The sequence below is a fragment of the Balaenoptera musculus genome, chromosome 11 (assembly GCF_009873245.2).
Source record: "Balaenoptera musculus isolate JJ_BM4_2016_0621 chromosome 11, mBalMus1.pri.v3, whole genome shotgun sequence".
In the NCBI taxonomy this organism is placed as follows: Eukaryota; Metazoa; Chordata; class Mammalia; order Artiodactyla; family Balaenopteridae; genus Balaenoptera; species Balaenoptera musculus.
Window position 1 is genome coordinate 82,362,582 of NC_045795.1, and position 14,545 is coordinate 82,377,126.

The following is a 14,545-nucleotide window of genomic DNA, read 5'->3' on the forward strand; positions in this document are numbered from 1 at the left end:
AGATATACATGCATAAATTCACTTCATCTTCAGAACAACTCTTTGAGGATAGTTACTATTAACATCCCACTTTTGCAAAAAAGACTTAGTTACATAACTTGCCCAAGATCATCTGCCTAGGAAACCATGGAGATGCCTGGCTCTGAAATCCATGCTATTAATAATGATGGTGTTCATCCTAGTAGAGAAAGGTCATTAAAATAAAAGATTTATCATGATGAGAAATACAGATGTATTTAAGGAACAGTGAGAAATTAAAATCTACTGTGTGTGTATGGGGTGGGTGGAAATGTGTAAGAGTGCGTGTTTTCCTCTTCATGTTCTTCTCAGAGTTCTGAAGGAAGGGGAAAAAGCTATAGATCTGCTGGATGAATGAAACACTCAGGTGTCCCCAAATGGATCCATTTGGGAAAAACCTGAGTGACAATCAGATTAACTAACAATTTGGGGGGAGGTGATCTTGTTTAACCGCAGAGCCTATTCTTCATTTGAGTAAAGTTATTGTTTCTGAGTAATTCTTTGTCCCAGACACGATCTACTTGGCACGGGTACCCGGCCACCCATTATGTTTCTTCCAAAACCTTTGAAAAATACATTCATCTATTCTTGCATCATAGTAGTGGCTCATTAAATGCCTTCACCCGGAGACATATACGCACCTTCATTTGCCTCCATGCAAAAATGTGCAGATGAAATCAAGTCTTTCAACACCGTCCCCAGCAATCATGGAGCTGTTGGTAGATATTGCTTGTTGAGCTTTTCTTAGTCACTGCTAATGCACACACTGGCACAGTCTGAATTACTCTGTGAGTCCTTTGGATGTCTGGAAGTCAGGCACCCTTACTGTTACAAGAGTTTACTCTGTCAACGGGACAGCTACATTACCAAGTCTAATTATACACATAAAAAAGAAGGAAAATGTCCACATATCAAGCTGGATATAGAAGTCAAAGTTTAACATAAAAGAGAGGCTTTTAATTCAATATGTAGTTATCTTTTGCTGTCAGCTCGTAGTTTAATTCAAGCACTCGCACTGTGAAAACACTGGGTCAAGAATCCTAGGAAAAGTACAATTTTGTTATGGTTTTAACAATATGTTATATGCAATAAGTTTTCTGATCAAACAGAATTTCTGAATTATAATGAAAATATAAATAAAAATAATTTCACATGTGTATTTTTCACTTTAGAAATTACTTTAAGTATCATATATAGAGCAAGAGATCCTGTTATTATGTCTGATTTTTTAAAATTTTATTAAAAAATCACTAAAAAAAAAAAAATTCCTTCCTCTGGAGTCCTAGGGAATACAATCATTCTTGTCCAGCTCTAGCCAGATTCTGTTTGGAGGCCATTCCCACTGCTTTAATTAGGGGGGAAAATTTAATGTTGTAAATTCATAGCGTGTCACTCCTAATTTCCACACAATCCATCACAGTCTGAGCCTGTGTGTGGCAGCTCTTTTTAATAAAGGATTTTGCAGAGCACCTGCTGGGGCTAAAACACTTTATCATCTTTGCTAGCTCCAGGAGTCCTAGCATTATGTCATGCTTGACTCCAAAAAAATATTATTATAAGCCCTGGAATTAGAAACCCAACAATGGAACTAGCTGATTTCAATTGCCCGTGAAGCTATCATATTCTGAGGAATAAAACTTGGTAAGTTTTCATTTTAATCAAGACCTATAACAGGACCTGGGGTGCTTGTCTAAAATGAATAGTTTCCATATTTCTGGATGCTATCAGATAATGGCTCTCTCATCCATGAATTAATTATAAAACTAGAAATACTCTAAGAATATCAAATTGTATCCCCTATACTTTCTTTTAATAATAACTTTGTTTCATCCACTCAGAGCTTAAAGGATGGGAGTGAAGAGCCATCAAGAGACAATTTTTAGAACATCTTTTCAGCTGCAACGCCTGGGAAGATCATCAGGGCTTGCCGTGTCTCAAGCATCATCCTAGTGTAAATGGGCTTATTGAGGACTCACAAGTTATTGGGGTAACTTTCAGGGAAAACTTTTTTCCTAATAGTAGCCTTCAAGGAACATATGTAAAACTGCCTCTAGTATTTCCCAGCTGAGTAACATCTCCGTTAGTATCTAAGCCCAATTCCACAAGTTTGAGCTATTTTCTACTTATTCCAATGGTCTCTGCAATTTGTGTTGAGGCACAGTCCTGGTTGGGTTTTTTTTTTGGTTGTTTTTTTTTTAATTAATTAATTTATTTAATTTTTTTTTTGGCTGTGTTGGGTCTTCGTTCCTGTGCGAGGGCTTTCTCCAGTTGCGGCGAGCGGGGGCCACTCTTCATCGCGGTGCACAGGCCTCTCACTGTCGCGGCCTCTCCCGTTGCGGAGCACAGGCTCCAGACGCGCAGGCTCAGTAGTTGTGGCTCACGGGCTTAGTTGCTCCGCGGCATGTGGGATCTTCCCAGATCAGGGCTCGAACCCGTGTCCCCTGCATTGGCAGGCAGATTCTCAACCACTGCGCCACCAGGGAAGCCCCGTCCTGGTTGTTTTTAAATCTCATTCTCAGCTTTTCTCTCTGTGCCCCAGACCTGAATCTCACCAATGTTAGGAGAGAACCTTCTGTCTCTAACCTGTCCCCGACCTACAAAGAAAGTAGTTCTGTCACTCACAAGCTTTAAAAGTGACTTTCCTGGAGGACTGTCTCTTGACTCCAAAGAGGGAGAGTATCTCCCAACACAGACCCCCCTGGTGAGAAGTAGAGGCAATAGCTCTTTTTTGTTTTGTTTTGTTTTTTTGTTGTTGTTTGGTTTTAAGGTTTGCTTTTTTTTTTGCTTTTCTTATTGAAGTATAGTTGGTTTATGATGTTGTGTTAGTTTCAGGTGTGCAGCAGAATGATTCAGTTGTACATACATAGATATCTATTTTTTTCCAGATTCTTTTCTCTTGTAGGTTATTACAAAATATTGAGTATAGTTCTCTGTGCTATACAGGAGGTCTATGTTGGTTATCTATTTTCTATAGAGTAGTGTGTATATGTTAATCCTGCACCCCTAATTTATCCCCCCCCCCCCCCCCCGCACCAATAGCTCTTCTTGCTGTACTTGTCTTATTAAGGGGGTGGAGGTGAGGTAGAGAAAAGGGGCCAGTTCTACAGTGGTGCCCTTAAGCAAGTGCTTCAAGGGAATAGCTGCCCTCTTCACTCTGACTTCAGTATATAGTATACTTCCAGATTCTTCTTCAGCTGTGGGCTTTAGCCACAATTCTGGGATGACAAGGGCAGTCTCCTGGGTACAAAGGAGACTTTATATACGCTCTCCTCAGCAAATTAATACTGACTTTCTGAAGTAGTTTTGTTACCTTCATTAGAAAGATGTCATGGCTTGGAGAGATAACATACTATAGTGTCTATACTCTAACAGTTAAATGGACAAAGCAGTGTCAGACAGGACTTCAAGTTGTCGGCTCAGTAAATTATAACTGCTTAGAAGATCTAGGAGTTGGATGTGGGTTTGAAGTCTACCCCTCATTTTCTATGCACTGATTCTTACCATTAGTTTCTCTACTTCTCTCCAGGCCTATTTCTTATCTGAAGCTTCCAGACATAAACCCTGCTGCTCCTAGAGATCATATTAATTTCCCAGATCCAAGCCTTTGCTTATGGTGATGACTTACCTTAAAAGTTTTCCCTTCCCTCTTCTTCACCCAAAACCGCCAGAAGAAAAGCAATCATGAAATTATTAAGTGTGGACTTACTTAATGACTACATTTATCAGTTAGGATAAGCTGGGTTTTGCTGCAGTAACAAACAAGCCCAAAATATAAATGGTTGATAACAACACAGATTATTTCATACTCATATAACATGTGTATTAGTGTCAGTTGGTGGCTCTGCTCCAAGGCTTCCTCAGTCAGAAACAGTCTTGAGCATGTATAGAAGCTCTGTCCCAATAGATCTCTCTGTGATGAAGGGAATGATCTGTATCTGCACTGCCCAAAATGGTACCCACTAGTCACAGGTGGCAATTGAGTACTTGAAAAGTGGCTAAAGTGACTGAGGATCTGAATTTTTACTTTTATTTAATTTTAATTATTTTAATTTCAGTGGCCACAGTTAACCAATGGCTACTATCTTATAGAGTGTAGGTCCAAATCATCATGCATTGCTAGGGGAGAGTGAAACGTGGACACTGACACACTGGTCCTTAAAAGCTTCTACTCAGAAGTAATAATTGCTACACTGTCTGACATTTACTGCACCAAAGCCCCATGTCCACCTATAGATTCCAGGGATGAGATAGAGCTGTCCCATCTTGTCCTTGGAGGAGGAGAAACAAAAGTATCAGTGAGGAGCACTGATGAATTACACACCACTGCTATTCAGTATTCTGGATGTTAAGTGCAAAATGAAAGAGACATGTGCTTGGCCCTCATGGAACATAGGGTGTAATAGGGGAAGGAGGATGAGATGATCATTTGAAATACACTCCCCCTTTAACCAAGCTTTAAATGTGATTAAGAGATTGCGCTCTAGAGGCAGACACACTTGAATTCAACCCTGCTTCTCTCTTAAGTAAAATGACATTCAATGAAATTACATGACATTTATAAGCTATTTCATTACAGTTCCAACAATAAGTTATTATTATTGTTAATTCAGACTATATGATTCTGTGTCCATAAGTAAAATTTATCTTTATGTAATAAACTGGGTTTTTTTCCCTGAGTGCAAAACAATTAAAAAATCAATAAAAATTAAAATGCACCAACAAATAACATGGTTACATATCTTTGGGACAAAATAACTGACTTATAAATAAAGGCTTGTAATTTAGCCAGGGAAGTAGGAAAGTATGAAAAAATGATGTGACTGATGAGTATGAAATGGTTCAGAGTGTGGTAAAGAGTGTTTCAGACGAAGGGAAGAGCCAGTGTGAAGGCTCTGGATTTGGAAAGGACCTGGTGGTGCCTTTTAGGAAGTAAAGGAAGGCCTGGGAGGTTGCAGCATAGGCCCAGGGAGGAAATGGAACTGTGAGGTCTGTGTCATACACTCTGTTGTAATCTGTGGTGGGAGTTGAGAGTTGGCTCTCATTAACAGGAGGCCATTAAAGAGTTTTAAGAGAGACATGATCTCCTGTACAATTTTGAAAGGTCATTCTGGCTGCTGCTTGAACAGTGGGTTTGAAGAGGCACAAGAGAGAAGGGAGAAAGCCATTTGTGGTGGTTAATTTTATGTGTCAACATGACTGTGCAAGAGATGCCAAATAGCTGGTAAAATATTATTTCCAGGTGTCCTCTGTGAAGGTGTTTCCAGGACAGATTAGCACTTGAGTCAATAGACTGGATAAAGATGATTGTCACTAATGTGGGTGGGCATCATCCAATCCATTACGGACCTGAACAGAACAAAAAGGTGGAGGAAAGGCAAACTTGCTCTCTGTTTGAGCTGAGACATTTATCTCTTCCTGCCCTGGGATATCAGCCTTCCTGGTTCTTGGGCCTTCAGATTCAGACTACATTGTACCACCATCTTTCCTGGTTCTCCAGCTTGCATACCACAGATTGTAGGACTTTCTCTGGGGAGCCTTGGTTAATACACCCCTCCTCCAGAAAGGTTTTTGTATTCGTTATCTGTTGCTGCAACAAAAAAGATGCAAACATAGTGATTGTAAACAACCCTCATTTATGATTTCCCAGTTTGAGTGGGTTAGGAGTCCCAGCATGGCTTATCTGAGTCCTCTGCTCAGGGTCTCTCCAAGCTGCAATCCAGGTGTTGGCAGAGGTACATTCTTTTCTGGAGCTCAGGATATTCTTCAGTTGGTTGTTGCCAGAATTCAGTTTCTTGTGGTTGTAGGACTGAGGTCCCTATTCTCTTAATAGATGTCTGCTGGGGTTCATTCTCAGTGCCTGCAGTTCCTTGTTGTGTGGACTTCTCACAACATGCCAGCTTGCTACTTCAAGGCCAGCAGGAGAATCTATCTTTTCAGAACAGGCCAGTGTCTCTTTCAAGGTCTCTTACCTGATTAAGTCAGGCCCACACAGGATAATCTCCCTTTGATTAACTCAAAACCAACTGACTTGGGGCCTTAATTACATCTGTAAAAAGTCTTCTGTTTTGACACATAATCTAATCACAGGAATGATATCCCATTATATTCACAGGTCTTTTTCATATGCAAAGGGAAGAAATTATATAGGGTGTGTGTACCAGGGGCAAGAATCTCAGCTGGGGCCTGGAGTGCCATCTCAGAATTCTGCCTACCATGACTTGGTCTTTTGAGCTTACACAGCATTTGGCCTCTGAGAACCTCCCACAGCAGTTATTGTCTGTATTCGAGGGAAAAGAGAACAAAAATTAGGCAGCTCTTGACCCCTAAGAACTATTTCACTCATGTGGGTCATGAGAAGCCACAGTCTACCATTTTTTATCAACTTAATTTACTCATATATTTAGCTCTGAGAGCCTAATGTAGGCTACCCAGGCTCACAAGAGACTGACCAGTAAGCAAGAATGACATCACTATCTTTTTTTTAAATTATTATTATTTTTTAATTTTTGGCTGCCTTGAGTCTTCGTTGCTGTTTGCAGGCTTTCTCTAGTTGTGGTGAGCGGAGGCCACTCTTCGTTGCAGTGCACGGGCTTCTCATTGTGGTGGCTTCTCTTGTTGTGGAGCACGGGCTCTAGGTGCACTGGCTTCAGTAGTTGCAGCACATAGGCTCAGAAGTTGCGGCTCACAGGCTCTAGAGTGCAGGCTCAGTAGCTGTGGTGCACGGGCTTAGTTGCTCCATGGCATGTGGGATCTTCCCGGACCAGGGCTCAAACCCGTGTCCCCTGCATTGGCAGGTGGATTCTTAACCACTGTGCCACCAGGGAAGTCCCTTAATTAATTTTTTTTTGGAGTATACTTGATTTACAATGTTGTGTTAGTTTCTGCTGTACAGCAAAGTGAGTCAGTTATACATACACATATATCCACTCTTTTTAGATTCTCTTCCCATATAGAATATTCAGTACTCTGAGCTCTATTCAATACTCTGGGAAAAGAGAACAAAAAAATAGGCAGCTGTTGAATATTGAATAGAGTTTCCTGTGCTGTTCAGTAGGTTCTTATTAGTTATCTGTTCTATATATAGTAGTGTGTATATGTCAATCCAAATCTCCCAATTTATCCCTCCCCCCCTTTCCCCCCTGGTAACCACAAGTTTGTTTTCTACAAATGTGACTCAACTTCTGTTTTGTAAATAGGTTCATTTGTACCATTTCTTTAGATTCCATATATAATCGATATCATATGATATTTGTCTTTCTCTGACTTACTTCACTGAGTATGACAATCTCTAGGTCCATCCATGTCGCTGCAAATGACATTATTTTGTTCTTTTTTATGGCTGAGTAATATTCCATTGTATATATGTATCACATCTTCTTTATCCATTTCTCTGTTGATGGACATTTAGCTTACTTCCATGACCTGGCTATTGTAAATAGTGCTGCAATGAACATTGGGGTGCACGTATCCTTTCAAATTATGGTTTTCTCCGGGTATATGCCCAGGAGTGGGATTGCTGGATTACATGGTAGCTCTATTTTTTAGTTTTTTAAGGAATCTCCATACTGTTCTCCATAGTGGCTGTACCAATTTACATTCCCACCAACAGTGTAGGAGAGTTCCCTTTTCTCCACTCTCTCCAGCACTTATTGTTTATAGATTTTTTTGATAATGGCCATTCTGATGAGTGTGAGATTATACCTCATTGTAGTTTTGATTTGCATTTCTCTAATAATTAGTGATGTTGAGCATCTTTTCATGTGCTTTTTAGCCATCTGTATATGTTCTTTAGAGAAATGTCTAGATCTTCTGCCCATTTTTTGATTGGGTTTTTTGTTTTATTGACATTGAGCTGCATGAGCCGTTTGTATATTTTGGCAGTTCATCCCTTGTCAGTCGCTTCATTTGCAAATATCTTCTCCAATTCTGTGGGTTTTCTTTTCATTTTGTTGATGGTTTTCTTTGCTGTGCAAAAACTTTTAAGTTTAATTAAGTCCCATTTGTTTATTTTTGTTTTTATTTTCATTACTCTTGGAGGTGGATCAAAAAAGATCTTGCTGCGATTTATGTCAGAGAGCGTTCTGCCTGTGCTTTCCTCTAAGAGTTTTATGGTATCCACTGTTACATTTAGGTCTTTAATCCATTTTGAGTTTATTTTTGCGTATGGTGTTGGAGACTGTTCTAATTTCAAGGAACGACATCATTATCTTCTGGCACAAAATAATACTGCCAGGAAGACCAAAACAATTGTGTTAGCTAAGGAAACTGCAGAAAGTTTTCAAAGAGTTTTGGAATCAGAGAAGAAGGTTCAACATGGTCAAGTCCTTTAACTGTTCATAGCCTCAGTTTCTTCATCTGTAAAGGGGGGGTCGTTTTAATCACTATGCAGCATTATTTATGGGGAAAATATGAGATAACGTATGTCAAACCCTTAACACAGGGCCTGGCACCAGATTTTAAAAAACTGGTAGCTGCTGTTATCCTCCTTATCCTCCTCACCAGGCACAGCCAAAGCCAGATAAATACATGTTGCTGTAACACAGTGGAAGGCAGGCAGCTTGGGAAGCTGCCAGGTTTTGTCCCAGGAGGGGATCCAGAGTTGAAACGAACAAGCTTACCAGTGTGTCACTAAGCCACTCCGGGCCATCATTTCCAAATCTGTCAAACCAAGATAACCTTTCCCTCCACCTCCTTTGGTTGAGGAAGTTTCTGGCAGCAGATCAACATTTGTAGAAGAAATATGTCATGGGATAATCATATAGTGATAAATACCTTGCTTCCATGTCTCTTGTTTCCTCCCAAAGCATAAAGGTATTCTTGCAGCTCTGACTAACATGGCTTGGTAACAGAACCTTCCTGAGCAATCTATCATTCCATTACTTTATAACTAGAATTTGATTATTTATTCATTTGGACTCTGCTACAGACTGCTTCACACCACTGAACAGCAAGTAATCAATTAGCACTCAATTTTCCTGTTGTCACACATGTATGTTGGAATGGGCACAATTTCCCCACCTTGCACCTCTGAAACCTCAGGAGTATTCTTCGAATCTTGAAGGCTCAATACTTGCCAGATATTTTCTAACCCATAGTTTTATGCATTCTCAGCTAAATATGATGCGTCTTAGGATGCTCTTTTGTAATTGATTTGCAGGGATTTGTTCAGAAAACAGATGCGACTCATTCAAATACACACATAAGGATGTTTTGGTTTGAAATGAGAATATTATGTTTTCTCAGATTCATTGTATGTCAGATGTCAATATGCAAGTTTCCAGTAATGTAGACATGGCTGGTAACAAAAATGGAAATGTATTTTCACATCCATGTTTTAGAACTGGAGGCATTGTAGAAGGAAGAATTGTTCTTGTAAATAAACTCATCACAAGTTGGTAGATTAGAATCTCTGTAATTCAGCAAAGTTCACAATCAAAATACTTGCTGGAATTATGCAGAGGAAATAGCCCAAAAGAACACAAAGAATGATATTGATAAAAGAACCCAAGTAATAAATCACACTGCCAAAAACCATTTATCTAGACCAGGGGGTAGTAAATATGGTCCAGCTCACTGCCTGTTTTTGTAAATAAAGTTTTGCTGGAACATAGTCACACTTACTTGCTTTCATGTTATCTATAGCTGTTTCGTCGTTACAGCTGTAGAGTTGAGTAGTTGTGACAGAGGCCATATGGCTTGCAGAACCTAAAATATTATTGTGTCCTTTACTGAAAAAGTTTTCAGGCCCCTGATCTAGAACATCGGTTATTAACTTACTTTTGTAAAGACAATTACATACAAAATTCAGTTAGAATATTGCTGTATCTACATTTAACTCACAACAGGGTCCATTATGATAGAAAATGTGTCAAGAGGAGACAGGTGCACCTAACAACACAGTCCCAAAATATATGAAGCAAAAACTGAAGGAAGAAATATACCATATTATTCAATAATGATAGTTAGAGATTCAATATTCTACTTTCAGTGATGGATAGAACAACTACACAAAAGATGAACAAGGAAACAGAAGACTGGAGGAATAGTATGAACCGAGTAAGCTAAGAGGCATCATTTATAGAACAGTTCCTCTGAGAATGGTTCCTCATTTTTCTCAAGTGCAGATGAAAATTTCTCCAGTCTGGAGTATATGTTTGGCAATAAAATTAGTCTTCAAAAATTTTTTTAAAGAATTGAAACCATACAAAGTATGATCTTCAACCACAATGGAATGAAATTGGAAATCATTAACAGAAGGAAACTTGGGGACTTCATAAATATGTGGGTAGCATACAGCACACTCCTAAATAACCAAGAGGTCAAAGAAGAAATCACAAGGGAAATCAAAAAATACTTTGAGATGAATGAAAACAAAAGCACAGTGTGCCAAAACTCGTGGGATGCAACTAACATAGTGCATGGAGGGAAATTTATAGCTTTAAACACCTATATTAAAAAAGAAAAATCTACAGTCAATAACCTACCCTTACACATTAAGATACCAGAAAAAGAAGAGAAAACTATGGCCAACACAAACAGAAGGAAGGAAATAATAAAGATAAGAGCCAAAATAATGGAAATAGAGTAAAGAAGAAAACACAGAGGAAATCAGCAAAAGCAAAAGTTGATTCCTAGAAAAGGTCAGTGAAATGGACAATTCCTTAGCTAGACTGGCCAAGAAAAAAAGACTCAAAATAATAAAATCATGAATAAAAGAGGGGCCATTACTATGAACTTTACAGGAGTAAAAAGGATTATAACAGAATACTATAAATAATTATATGCCAATATATTAGATAATCTATGTGAAATGAAAAAATTCCTACAAAGAAACACACTACTGGAACTGACTCAAGAAGAAATAGAAAATAGACCTGAATATACTTGTAAAAAGTAAGGAGATTGAATTAGTATTCAAAAACTTTCCACAATAAAAAGCCAAAGAGAAAATGGCTTCACTGGTGAATTCTATCAAATATTTAAAGAATAATTAACACTGAAACTTCTCAAACTCTTCCCAAAGATAGAAAAGGTGAGAACACTTCCCAACTCATTCCATGAGTCAGAAGTATCCTGATACCTGATACTCATTGGTCAAACTCTGAAAACTTTTTCCCTAAGATCAGGAACAAGACATGGATGTCTACTCCTTCCACTTCTATTCAACATTGCCCTGGAGGCTCTAGCCAGAGTAATTAGGCAAGAAAATAAAATAAAAAGCACCCAGATTGTAAAGAAAGAAGTAAAACTCTCTCTGTTTGCAGGCAACATGATCTTGAATGATGAAAATCCTAAGGAATCCACACAAAAAGTATTATAGCTAATAACTAGGTTCAGCAAGTTTGCAGGATACAAGAACATTATTCAAAAATCAGTTGTATTTCTGTACATTAGTCATGAACAATAAAAATGAAATTAAAAATTCCACTTAAACGGCATTAAAATGAATAAAGGCTTAGGAATAAATTTAGCAAAAGAAGTGTAAGATTTTTAAAATCTTACAAATCATGATCTTAAAATCATTGGAAGAAATTTTAGAAGACCTAAGCAAATGAAAAATGACCCCATGTTTATGAGTTAGAAGATTTAATATTGTCAACATGGTGATGGTCCCCAAATTGATAGATTGCATGCAGTTTGTATAACAAATCCCAGCTGACTGTTTGACAGAAATTTACAAACAGATCCAAACATTCAGAAGGGAATGCAAGAGACCTAGAATAGCCAAAAAATCTTGAAAAAGAAGAACACAACTGGAAGATCCACAGTTACAAATTTCAATATTTTAAACATCAATAAAAGAATTGCGGTTAAAAAAAAAAAAGAATTGAGGGATCAGAAAAAATAAACATATATTTATGGTCAGCTGATTGTGAACAAGTGTGACAAAACAATTCAATGAGGGAATTAACAGCTTTTTCAAAAAAAAAAAAAAAACGCTGAGACAACTGGATAGTCACATGTAAAAACAATGAAGTTGTACCCCTACTGTGGTAAGCTGAATAATGATTCCCAAAGGTATTCCAGTCCTGTTTACAGGAACTTGCAAATGTGACTTTGTTTGGAAAAGGGGTATTTGCAGGTGTGATAAAGGATTTTGAAATGTGGGGATTATCGGTTATTAGGGTGGCCCAAAGTGCAATCACGTGTATCATTATAAAAAGGAGGAAGATGGAGACTTGACACAGTCAAAAGAGTAGAAGGCATGTGACCATGAAGGTAGAGATTGGAGCGATGGAGTCACAAGCAAGAAATGCCAGAGGTGGAGGTGACAAGAATGGTTCTGTCCTTGAGCTTCCAGTGGGCACACAACATGAGGACACCTTGATTCTGGCCCAGTAAAACTGGTTTCAGGCATCTGGCCTCAAGAACTATGAGAGAATAAATTTCTGTTGTTTTAAGCCACCAAATTTGTGATAACTTGTTACAGAAGCCATAGGAAACTAAGAGGCCTATCTTGCATCATGTACAAACAATAGCTCAAAATAGATCAAAGACTAAAATGCAAGAGTCCAAACTATATAACAGGTAAAAAAAAACACTGTCATAACTTTTGGTGACCTTTTATTAGGTAATGGTTTCTTAGATAAGACATCTAAAGCACATGCAGCAAAAGAAAAAATAAATTGAACTTCATCACAGTTAAAGATTTTGTGAATCAAAGGACACTTGAAAGTGTGGAAAGACAACCCACAAAATGGAAAATAAGTTTGCAAATCATATATTTGATAAGGGTCTAATATCCAGAATATATAAAGAACACTTTCATCTCAACAATAAAATGACAAATAACCAAATTTTAAAATGTGTGATTAAAAAATTGGCAGAAGAACTGAATAGACAATTTTCCAAAGAGGAAATGCAGATGGCCAACAGGCATATGAAAAGATGCTCAACATCACTAATCATCAGGGAAATGCAAATCAAAACCACAATGAGATATCACCTCACACCTGTCAGATGGCTATCATCAAAAAGAACACAAATAACAAATGTTGATGAGGATATGAAGAAAAGGGAAACTTTTGTTGGGAATATAAATGGGTGCAGCCACTGGGGAAAACAGTACGGAGATCTCTGAAAAACCTAAAAATGGACCTACTGTATGACCCAGCAATCTTCTTCTGGATATATATCCTAAAAAACCCCCACTAATTTGAAAAGATACATGCACCCAGTGTTCATAGCAGCATTATTTACAATCACCAGGTATGGAAGCAGCCTAAGTGTCTATCAACAGATGAATGGATAAAGAGGTGCTACATATAATATATACAATGGAATACTACTCAGCCATAAAAAATTAATTTTTTCCATTGGCAGCAACATGGATGGACTTGGAGGGTATCACCATAAGTGAAATAAGTCAGACAGAGAAAGACAAATAATGTATGATGTCACTTATATGTGGGATCTAAAAAATACAACAAACTAGTGAATATAACAAAAAAAGGAACAGACTCAGATATAGAGAACAAACTAGTGGTTACCAATGGGGAGAGGGAAGTGGGGGGTGGGGCAAGATAGGGGTAGGGGATTAAGAGGAACAAATTATAATGTATAAAATAAGGTACAGGGATATATTGTACAGCACAGGGAATATAGCCAGTATTTTATAATAACTATAAATGGACTATAACCTTTAAAAATTGTGAGTCACTATATTGTACACCTGTAACCTATATAATATTGTACAGCAACTATACTTCAATTAAAAAAATTTTTTTTAGGGACTCCCTTGGTGGTCTAGTGGGTGACTCCGCACTCCCAATGCAGGGGGCCTGGGTTCGATCCCTGGTCAGGGAACTAGATGCCACATACATGCCGCAACTAAGAATTTGCATGCCGCAATTAAGAAGCCCACATGATGCAACTAAAGATCCCGCATGCTGCAACTAAACATGCCACAAGGAAGATCCCACATGCCACAACTAAGACCCGGTACAGCCTAAATAAATAAATATTTTTTAAAAAAATTTTTTTAAATGGGCAAAGTATTTGAACTGATATTTCTCCAAAGAAAATATACAAATGGCCAATAAGCACATGAAAAGATATTCCCATCATTAGTCATTACTGGAATGCAAATGAAACTATTAGATGAAAGCACTTCATATTCACTAGTATGGCTATAATTTAAAAAAGAAAAGAAGAAGAAAAGGAGAATGTGAAGAAATTGGACGCTTCATACATTGCTGATGGGAATGTGAAACAATGCAGTCACTTTAGAAAACACTTTGCCAATTCCTCAAAAACTTAAAAACAGAAGTACCATATGATCCAACAGTTCCACTACTAAGTGTATACCCATGAGAATTGAAAACTTATGTCCAAACAAAAACTTGGACACAAATGTTCATAGCAGCATTATTCATCATAGGTAAAAAGTAGAAACAACCCAAATATCCATCAACTGAGTGAATAAACAAAATCTGGATAAACAGTATCTATACAATGAAATATTAATCAGTCACAAGAAGAATGAAATATTTATATATGCTACAACATGGATGAACCTCAAAAATTA